Source organism: Balaenoptera borealis, assembly GCF_965194805.1.
Source record: "Balaenoptera borealis genome assembly, chromosome: 1".
Classification (NCBI taxonomy): Eukaryota; Metazoa; Chordata; class Mammalia; order Artiodactyla; family Balaenopteridae; genus Balaenoptera; species Balaenoptera borealis.
In genome coordinates, this window is record NC_138860.1 from 113,562,180 (window position 1) to 113,573,253 (window position 11,074).

The 11,074-nt window shown below is 39.3% G+C and overlaps 1 pseudogene across 1 annotated transcript; it reads right to left on the reverse strand.

The window, feature by feature from the left end:
- Positions 1–24: 24 nt before the first annotated feature.
- Positions 25–10,999, reverse strand: LOC309625546 (lysophosphatidylcholine acyltransferase 2B pseudogene; annotated as a pseudogene). Its single transcript has one exon. The product of its transcript is annotated as a lysophosphatidylcholine acyltransferase 2B pseudogene (transcript).
- Positions 11,000–11,074: the final 75 nt, after the last annotated feature.

The following is an 11,074-nucleotide window of genomic DNA, read 5'->3' on the forward strand; positions in this document are numbered from 1 at the left end:
TCTCTCTTTCTTCCATTCCTTCTAAAAATTTTAAAAGTAAAGCCCCAGACATCATTTCATTTTCTCCTATATACTTCAGTTTGCATCACTAAAAACAGTGTACATTTTCTTACATAACATTACAAAACCACTAATGGTATTCCTTATAAATCGACAATAATTCCATTTACTATGTAGCCCATTGTAAAATTTTCCCAACTGTCCTAAAAAATATGTTTTACAGTTGGTTTGTTTGAATCGGTTTTCAAACAAGATACAAGGTTACATTTGGTTCTTTCATCTCCTGAGTTTCTTCTAATTTCCTGTATTTTCCCTCATGACACTGACATTGTGGCAGAAGCCTGAGCAATTTGAGCTGTAGAGTATGCCACATTTTAAATTTGACTGCCTCTTTGTAGCATCACGCACTGTGCTCATCTATCCCATATATTTTCTGTAAATGGAAGCTGTTTTTAGAGGCTTGATTATATTCAGTTTCAATTTGTTAGCGAAAAAAAATTTTATAAGTGGTATATTAGTTTTCTATTGCTGCTTTAACAAATTACCACAAACTTAGTGGCTTAAAAACAACACACTTTTTTTTACTTTCAATTCTATAGGTTGGAAGTCCCACATGGATCTCACTGGGCTAAAATTCAGCTTTGGGCCGGGCTGCATCCCCTTCTGAAGGTTTGAGGGGAGAGTTTCCTTGCCTTTTCCAGCTTCTCAAGGCTGCCCATATTCCTCAGTCCTGGGCTCTGCTTCTCCAACTTCAAAGTTAACAGGTTGAATCCTCCTCACATGGCATCATTCTGAACTCTTCTTCTCCTTCCTTCTTCCCTCTTTTAAGGACTATTGTGATTACTGGGGACCAAGTGGATAATCCAGGATAATCTCCTTTTTTTTAAGGTCAGCTAATTAACAACCTTAATTCCATCTGCAACCTTAATTCCCCTGCCATGTAACCTAACATATTCACAGATTCTGGAATTAGGACATAGACATCTTTGGGGGCAGGGGAAGCAGGCATTATTCTGCCTCCCACAAGCAGTAATTCGTTTTGAATCCTGTCAGAAGGCACATAATCTTTGGTTATCCCCATTTTAATGTTGCTAAAATGTATCATTAATTTTCATCTGATAGTTTTGTCTGTTGATGACTCTTACTTTAATCAATTAACTAGGGATTGCAAAATGATTTTATAATTCGATCATTCTTTCTACATTTATTTGCTAGAAATTTGCTGGAAATCTTCTGTAAAGAAGAATTTTCCCTCATCAATTAGAAATACTGGATATCCAGAAATACATTTCACACTGCAAAGGCAGGATAAATGCTTAATTCTCTTATTTAAATTATCCTTTTTTCAAAGACCCACTCATATTATGGAAGGTAATCTGCTTTACTCAAAGTCTACTCATTCAAATATTAATCTCATCTAAAAAATACCTTCACATCTAGAATAATGACTGACCAAATATCTGGGTACCATGGCCTAGCCAAGTTGGTGTAAGTTTAGAAAATACTCTTACTCTCTTGTGTGTCTCTCCTTTACTCTCACACCACTATCACACTCACAGTATTTCTGACACCAAATGTGGGGGGGAGGGGTTACACACACCTAGCAATTCTGTGACACCAGCTGGATGTCAGGCAATTTAACTCAATTCTGACACTATCTATGTGGAGACAGCATCCGATCCAACAGGTTTAAGGCTTAGTCCCACAAGACTGCTCCCCTCCTTTGGTTGCCAATTGCAACTCCAGGTTGTTACTATGGTTCTAAACAATCAGCTATAAATATAAGGTTCCCACAATACTATCCTTGGGTTCAATTAATTTGCTAGAGCAGCTCACAGAACTCAGGGGAACTGACTTACTTACTGTTTTTCTGTTTATTATAAAAGGACACGATAAAGGATACAAGTAAACATCCAGTCGAGAGAGGAAAAGTATTGGGTGGGCCAAAAGGTTTGTTCATTTTTTCCTGTAAGATGGCTCTAGTAGCACTTAGTTGTCTTTATCATTTGAAACAATTTTGTTAGATTGTATGTGACAGCTGTCATATCAGCGTGCATTTAAAAAAAGACATCAAAATTGGTGAATTTTTGTGTAGCCATTTTAATATGGAAGATGGAAGAAAAAAAGCAACATTTTCAGCATATTATGCTTTATTATTTCAAGAAAGGTAAAAATGCAACTGAAACACACAAAAAATTTGTGCAGTGTATGGAGAAGGTGCTGTGACTGATTGAACACATCAAAAGTGGTTTGTGGGGACTTCCCTGGTGGCACAGTGGTTAAGAATCCACCTGCCAATGCAGGGGACACGGGTATGAGCCCTGGTCTGGGAGGATCCCACATGCCACGGAGCAACTAACCTAGCGCGCCACAACTACTGAGCCTGTGCTCTAGAACCCACAAGCCACAACTACTGAGCCCCCGTGCCACAACTACTGAAGCTCGCGTGCCTAGAGCCCGTGCTCCGAAACAAGAGAAGCTGCAATGAGAAGCCCACGCACTGCAATGAAGAGTAGCTCCCTCTCGACACAACTAGAGAAAGCCTACGCACAGCACTGAAGAACCAACGCAGCCAAAAATTAATTAATTAATTAATTTAAAAAAAAAAAGTGGTTTGCGAAGTTTCGTGCTGGAGATTTCTCACTGGATGATGCTCCATGGTCAGATAGACCAGTTGAAGTTGATAGTGATCAAATCGAGACATTAATTGAAAACAATCAACGTTATACCACGCGGGAGATAGCCAACATAGTCAAAATATCCAAATCAAGCACTGAAAATCATTTGCACCACCTTGGTTATGTTCATCGCTTTGATGTTTGGTTTCCACATAAGTTAAGCGAATAAACCCTTCTTGACTGTATTTCCACATGTGATTCTCTACTGAAACATAACAAAAACATTCCGTTTTTAAAACAAATTGTGATGGGCGATGAAAGTGGATACTGTACAATAATGTGGAACGGAAGAGATCGTGGGGCAAGCAAAATGAACCACCACTAACCACACTAAAGGCTGGTCTTCATACAAAAAAGGTGATGTGTATATGGTGGGATTGAAAGGGAGTCCTCTATTATGAGCTCCTTCTGGAAAACCAAACAATTAATTCCAACAAGTACTGCTCCCAGTTAGACCAACTGAAAGCAGCACTCGACAAAAACATCCAGAATTAGTCAACAGAAAACGCATAATCTTCCATCAGGATAACCAAGACCGCATGTTTCTCTGATGATCAGGCAAAAACTGTTACAGCTTGGCTGGGAAGTTCCGATCCATCTGCCGTACTCACCAGACATTGCACCTTCGGATTTCCATTTATTTCGGGCTTTACAAAATTCTCTTAATGGAAGAAATTTCAATTCCCTGGAAGACTGTAAAAGGCACCTGGAACAGTTCTTTGCTCAAAAAGATAAAAGTTTTGGGAAGATGGAATTATGAAGTTGCCAGAAAACTGGCAGAAGGTAGTGGAACAAAAGGGTGAATACGTTGTTCAATAAAGTTCTTGGTAAAAATGAAAAATGTGTCTTTTATTTTTACTTAACAACCGAAGGTACTTTTTGGCCAACCCAATATGTACGAAGGGGCATGGAGTTTCCATGCCCTCTCCAGGTGTGCCACTCTCCCAGAACCTCCATGTGTTCACCAACCCAGAAGCTCTCCAAAATCCGTACTTTGAAGATTTTTATGGAGGCTTCATCCTATAAGCATGACTGATCATTAACTCTATTTCCAGCCCCTCTAACCCTCTAGAGAATGGAGGGGTGAAGATTCCAAGCTTCTAATCATGAGTTGGTCTTTCTGGTGACCAGCCCCAATCCAGGAGCCCACCAAGAGGCATCTCATTAGAACAAAAGATGCTCCTATCACCCAGGAAATCCCAAGGGATTTAGAAACTTAGGAACGGGGATCAAAGACCAAATATTAGAACTAAGGATGATCCTAACGCTCTTATCACTTAGAAAATTACAAGGGTTTTAGGAACTCTGTGCCAGGAACTGGGGCAAAGGCCAATATATAGTTTCTATTATTTCACAACATATATAATGAACCATCACAGTGTCAAAGTATGCATATTTAGATAACAAAAATGTAAAGAAACACAGGAAGTGAAACTATAAAAGTCAGGAAAGCAGTTTAAATTTGGGAGGAAGAAAGAGGTTGTAATTATGATTGGGGGCATAGAGGAACTTATAGGGTGGCTGGAAAAGTTTTAATGTCTTGAGCTGAGTTAGTTGCAACAGTGTTTATCTTAAAACAGATTATATTCATAATATATAATATACTTATGTAACAATTATTATTAGCTACAGATTTGTTTGGTATAGTTTTTAACTGTAAGCACTTTACAATAAAAAGGTTATTTTAAGTGTTACCTGTTACAGATAGAAAACTAATGGTTACCACAGGGGAGAGGGAAGGGGGTTGCAATTAGGGGTAGGGGATTAAGAGGTACACTATTATGTATAAAATAAGCTACAAGGATATACTGTACAACACAGGGAATATAGCCAATATTTTATAATAACTATAAGTGGAGTATAACCTTTAAAAATTGTGAATCACTATATTGTACACTTGTAACATATAATATTGTACATCAACTATACTTCAATAAAAAAGTGTTATATATTAAAGAGGGTTTAAATAAAGCAGTGTTTAACATTTTGAGGTTAAAAGGTAGAGTATAATGAAGTAATGACCCTGACATTTTATATAGCTCACTATCTAATTAGAGATAATTTCAAACTTCAGTGAATATTTGAGTAATAGTACCATTGTTTGAATAAAGATATATCTTGGTAACTATTTTTAAGTGAAAATCTCTTATTTAAATGAATAATTTCCATTACCTTTAAAAAGTCATTGTATTTGAATTACATATGCATGCATTATTATCATGGGACTATCAAGCTGGGGGGTTGTTACAGAATGAATTATTTGTGTCCTCCCAAAATTCATATGTGGAAACCTAATCCCCAATGTGATGGAATTTTGAGGTGGGGCCTTTAGGAGATGACCAGGTCTCAAGGGTGGAGTCCTCAAAAAAGGGATTAGTGCCCTTATAAATTAGACCCCAGGGAATTCCCTGGTGGTCCAGTGGTTAGGACTCTGCGCTTTCACTGCTAAGGGCGCAGGTTCGATCCCTGGTCGGGGAACTAAGATTCCACAAGCAGCACTGAGCAGCCAAAAATAAAAAATAAAAAAATATATAAATAAATAGAGACCCCAGAGAGCTCCCTCTGCCCTTTCTGCAAGGTAAGCCCACAGTGAGAAGACATCTATGAATTAGGAAGCAGGGTCTCACCAGACACTGAATCTGCCAGTGCATTGATCTTAGACCTTGCAGCCTTCAGAACTGTGAAAAATAAATTTTGGTTGTTTAAGCCACCCAAACTATGGTATTTTTGTTATAGCAGCCTGAATGGACTACAACAATGGGCATTATGAAATATCACTTATCCATCTCCTTTTCTCAGATCAGAACTGCATGGAAATTATTTCAAAATAATATTTGATTTTTTTTCTTTCCCTTTCCTTAAGCTTTCTCCATCTGCTCACCTTTCTCCCACTCTTATCTCTTCTTCCTTTCTACTCTTTCAAAATACCAGGAAGCTAACTAATGACCTTTAAGCTTTAGGGGCCCCACTTGCACAAGCCCTTGCAAAGGTCTAGTAGGGTCCCTAGGAATGTGTCTACTTGGGTATGTTTTTTGTAAGGTCTGCATAAGTAAGAGATTTTGACTACAAGTAATCAAGACTCTCTTTCCCCTTAGTCATATACCCCCTCATATCTGGTGGCATTGAGTGGCTGTAGGCATTTTGAGGATTCAGCCACAATGAAACTGAGTTGGGGATACAGTAGTTTGGGTTAGCAAGGCATATTTATTGGTTCAAAATCACTTCCACATCTAGATAAGTTGTTGCTCCCTGTCCTGGTGTAGGAATGGCTTCTAGGAATACTTCACTGATTCATCCTACAAGGTGACATGAAGGGGTAGAGCTAAAGGTCACATCACTATGTGAAGATGTCTTACAGCAAATGATGCTGGAAGTCCATGGATAGTGAAGGAGGTACACAACAGTAAGCAGAAGCCTCAGTTTTCATGGGTGCCTAGTCAGAACAAAAGAAATATTCTCAGTAATGCAAAACATTCGACTATAAATACAAACTTTTCCTTTTTGGTGAGAATCATATATAACAGAATTTATCAGAATTCCTGTATTTATAACCTATGTTTATTATATTAGCTTTCTTTTCTCATTTCTTTTCTCATGATTTCTTTTCCCATTCTAAATAATCACTTTTATACCTTAAAAATAAATAAATAAAGGGCAGCTATGCCATATATAAGTATTTCAATGGTATTCCCAATACTATATCTTCCTGATGTTTATTTTTATTTTGTCTTGTACAATAAGAACATTTGGGCTACTTTGAGAAAGAGCAAGGAAGCATTTATGCAGCAGATCCTTTTTGGAGAGAATAATAATGGTAACAAAGTATTTATTTATTGCTAGTAGAGCTCTTAATGAGATATTTTCTCTGCAAAAATGAGGGAGAGGTGGTGGGCTGTAATATTCCTCTGGCCTTAATTTAGCAAAAAAAGACCCTTTATTTTACTTCTTTATTTTTTTTACTTTAAGCAGAATAAAGGCACTAACTAGAACCATGCTGGGTGAACAAAGTTATAAGCAGATATCTTATTTTTCTACCTTTAGGCCACATTGAAACAAACATACTATCTGAAGAAGAAAATTAGGTACTATAAAATCAAATTGAAATATATATTCCTTAAGCACATTTTAAATATCATAATTAAGTGCCCAGGCCACTTAGAGTAAAAACTATTGTGTTTTTCCTCAAAGGACAATTTTTATTTCAATCATAGTTTCAACTTGGATGTTAACTTTCACCATTTTCAGGGCTGACTTTAACATCTGAATACAACCATGAAACCTGTACTTGTGGGACTTCCTTGGTGGTGCAGTGGTTAAGAATATGCCTGCCAATGCAGGGGACACGGGTTCGAGCCCTGGTCCAGGAAGATCCCACATGCCGTGGAGCAACTAAGCCCGTGTGCCACAACTACTGAGCCTACGTGCCACAACTACTGAAGCCCACACGCCTAGAGCCTGTGCTCTGCAACAGGAGAAGCCACTGCAATGAGAAGCCCATGCACCGCAATGAAGAGTAGCCCCCACTTGCCGCAACTACAGAAAGACCGCACGCAGCAACGAAGACCCAACGCAGCCAAAAACAAATAAATAAATTTATGAAAAACAAAAAACAAAAAAACCTGTACTTGTTGTGGTAATGAATATATATAGGCTGCCTGGAGGTCTAGGTATGAACTAAATAAATTGGCATATTCTGGATGCTTCAGGGCAAAGCTCTTAAAGGTCCTGTATGAAATATACTGAGTTCTGTCCAGCTATCTCCCGAAAGAGTCTGGAAGCATCAAGCTTTGGCACTCCAAAAGCTGCCCGAAGTATAGCAGCTAACTCCTGTTTGGTTATGAAACCATCATTATCAAGATCAAAAAGCTTAAATGACATTTGCAGAATCTTTTCAGTGTTGGCAGGATTGCATAGGACAGTCAGACCTATCACATACTCTCTGAAGTCTATGCTGCCATCATTATTCCTGTCAAAGAGGGCAAAAAGTTGTCTCAAGGGCTCTGAAATTGGGAGTTTCAAATAATTCGCCAACTCTGTAATTCCTATCTTCCCTCCTTTTGAGGCAACTGCAATTGCAGCATATTCATCCAAACACTGATGAATATTATCCCAATCTAACTTTAATTTCTGGCTAAGTTTTGTAAATTCAACCAAACCGGCTTCCATGGGTAGTTGAAGGTTACCTGCAGAAATCATCAGTCTGCAATCTTCATAAGTATGATCTGTCACAGGCACCCCAAGAGCATTGGCCATGATGATCCTCACTGTATCGGCAAAAAGGACTGGGTCTTTCTTTTCTCGGTCATTTGGGATATAAACAGGCATAAACTCAACTTTTACCCTGGTGAAGAGTTGACTCAGGGTCAATATACAGGTCTGGAAGCCTGTAAACCCCTGCCAGGTCCAGGTCACGGTGTCCAGGGTGTTTGGGTACCTGAACAGCACCGGCTGCACAGGAACACCTGGAGCGAAGGCCGCTAGTTTAAAGGTGACCAGACAGCTGCGGTTGGTACACACTCCTTCCAGGAAAATCAGGATCTGTGGCCACTTCCTATCAGATGTCACTCTCCTCAGGATTTCCTCCCGGGTATTCTTCCTCGAATTGGGGTCATCTCAGGTCACAAGCACCGGCTGCGTTGACAGTAAGAATTTCCCAGCCACGGGATACGCACATATTGACTCACGGAGACCACCGAGGGGAACCCTGCCACGACACAGGCGACTGCGTCAAAGAAACTGGAGTGCGGTGCTGCAACGAAGATGCGGGCCTCGTCTCGGGTTGCCTTTTTCCCTTTCCCTTTAACCAGGAACCCTGCTAAAAAAAAAAAGTCACCTGAAACAAGAACTTGAGGGTTGGTTGCACCAGTCTTCTTCTCCAACTCCTGGCGGGCTTGGTTGGTCGAGCACGACTGCCTATGGTGGAAAGCGCAGCCACGGGGCCAGAGGAAGATGAAGAGGACGGCGATGCAGGACACCCGCACCGGCACCAGCACAGCCCCCACGAGGACGATGTAGGCCCAGCGCCACGCGCTGATGTGCATCTGCTGCATGAAGGGGCTGTCCACTGCCGGCGGGTACAGGGACTTGCTTGTGTCTTGGCTGAGGGCGGATTCCAACACCGCAGCCTCGGAGTCCGAGGTGGGCTGTGCCGTGAAGCCCACTATTCCTTAGTCTCAGGACGCCTGTAGCTTGGATCTGGGGGCGGCCCCCGGAGTGTATCCCTGCCCCATATTTAAGTGCTCTTTCCGTTCGCACATAATTACAATTCTTTGAGGCAATTGTGGGTTAATAGAAAATGACATATTACCTTTAAAATCAGAAAAATAAAAAATGGTAAATGATGTAACAGGAGAATTAGAATCATATCAACAGCACAATCTTTTGCTTTTTGTAAATGGCCTCCTTTTGACATATATGCTTAATAAATCATTTTCACATAATTTCTGAAATTTACATTAAGCATATTTATATACCTACTAAGGATGAATTAAATAGATGAATATTTATTAATCACAATTTTTAAATTTAAATGCCATTACCAGTCAAGTTTACTTACAGTGAGATGCTTTGGCAGTTGGTAAGTCAAATTCATTTACTCTTCCTACAAATGGATCTCTTTATGCTAAGAGGTCTAACTGATGGCAACCTTGAGCCTTTATATCTGTTACAAGTACTCTTCTACATCCACTGAAAATTAGAATACATCCATTGTCATAGGCCAGGATTAGCCGTGGCATGTTTTGACGCATATTGTTAATATTTGTCCAGATGAACTGGTCAGCATTCCAAACTGACATAAGTAACAACAACGAGAAATCTTAAAATCACCTTTGTCAGAAACACGTTTTCATTAAAATAAGTCAGGATTACTTCATTGCGTCACCACACACGGGTCAATAAAGTCTTGTTCCTAACTTTGTTGCTGCCCTTTGAAAATGATCAAGAGGGAAGCATAATTAAAGTTGGTGTGAACCAGGCTCTCTGCTAAACCTTGTAGCATTTGCTGTATCAAATATTCCTGTTTGCTAATTGCTAATTTAAATTCCTCCAGAATTAAAAGTCAAATTGTAAGTTTCTGAAAGATGTTTCTAATTATTGGAACAGACCAGGTTACCCATAAAACAGAAAGAGCAGTGTGGATACCAAAGCCGGTTAAACAGAATGTGATCTAAGTGGAAAGATTATGGGCTTTACAACCAGATGGATCTAGGTCAGATCCTGGTTCCAACCCTTGTACTGTGGGCATTGGCCAATCTCATTTTCACATCTGTAAAGTGGTGATACTCCCTGCCTTGCGATGTTATAAGGCACAAGTACTCCCTACCTTGAGATGTTATGAGGCACAAGTACAATGTACATAGAAAACTGAGCTTTTATTGGTAAATACACATTGCTAGGATACAATGATGAGAATTCTTAGGGACATTCCACTTTCTTCTGTCACTATCAGAACTATGCTTAGTGAGGGAAACATTCCTTTCACCAGCTTAGTCTTATTTGGGAACACAGTTGTAGTCTCTAAGGAGCCATGATTTGGCAATGTTACTGGTTGTCTCCCATGCCAGATGAGAGCAACCCAACAGAATGAGTAGTAATCCCTTGAGTTGGTCTCATCCTCTATCCTGTAATTCTTCCTGCCATTTTTTTTTTTTTTTTTTTTTTTTTTGGCCACACCGTGCGGCTTGTGGGATCTTAGTTCCCTGACCAGGGATTGAACCCGGGCCCAGCAGTGAAAGGGCCGAGTCCTAACCACTGGACTGCCAGGGAGTTCCCTTCCCACTCTTACCTGTAAGGCTCATTAATACTTTTGAACCCTTGTTTAATTTAACTGCATTCTGTGTATGGTTCTTAATGGAAAGATCAACATTACCATGTCATCTTTCTTTCATATTTCCCACACAGTGCCTAGCAGTGTATCAAATATATTATTTATTCATTTAGCAAATATTTGAGTTCCCACAATGAGTCAGGCTCTTATTCTAGATGCTGGTTATATGTCATTTAATAAAGCAAAAATCTCTGCCCTGTGGAGCTTAGATTCTAGTGCACATAGGAAGTACAGTATTCAATCCTTGTTGCATTAAATGGGGCAAAAGGACATTTTGATCTTTTTTCTAAATCTCTCACCAATTTAGCTGAAGAATTAAGGCAAGTAATTTAATGGATGTGCTTCCCTACAATGTTTAATAAATATATATGTATATATAGAATCTTCATATCCTCTTTTGTTACTCTTCCCAGTGTAAGTAGTATGTATGGCCTATTTTAAGATGCACATTAATCTTGTCATATCTGCCTTCAAACTAATAAATATACTATAAATCCAAGAGATTTGATAATAGAATTTTTTAACGGTTAAAAAATAGTAAAAAGAACTTTGGAACAATAAAATTTAT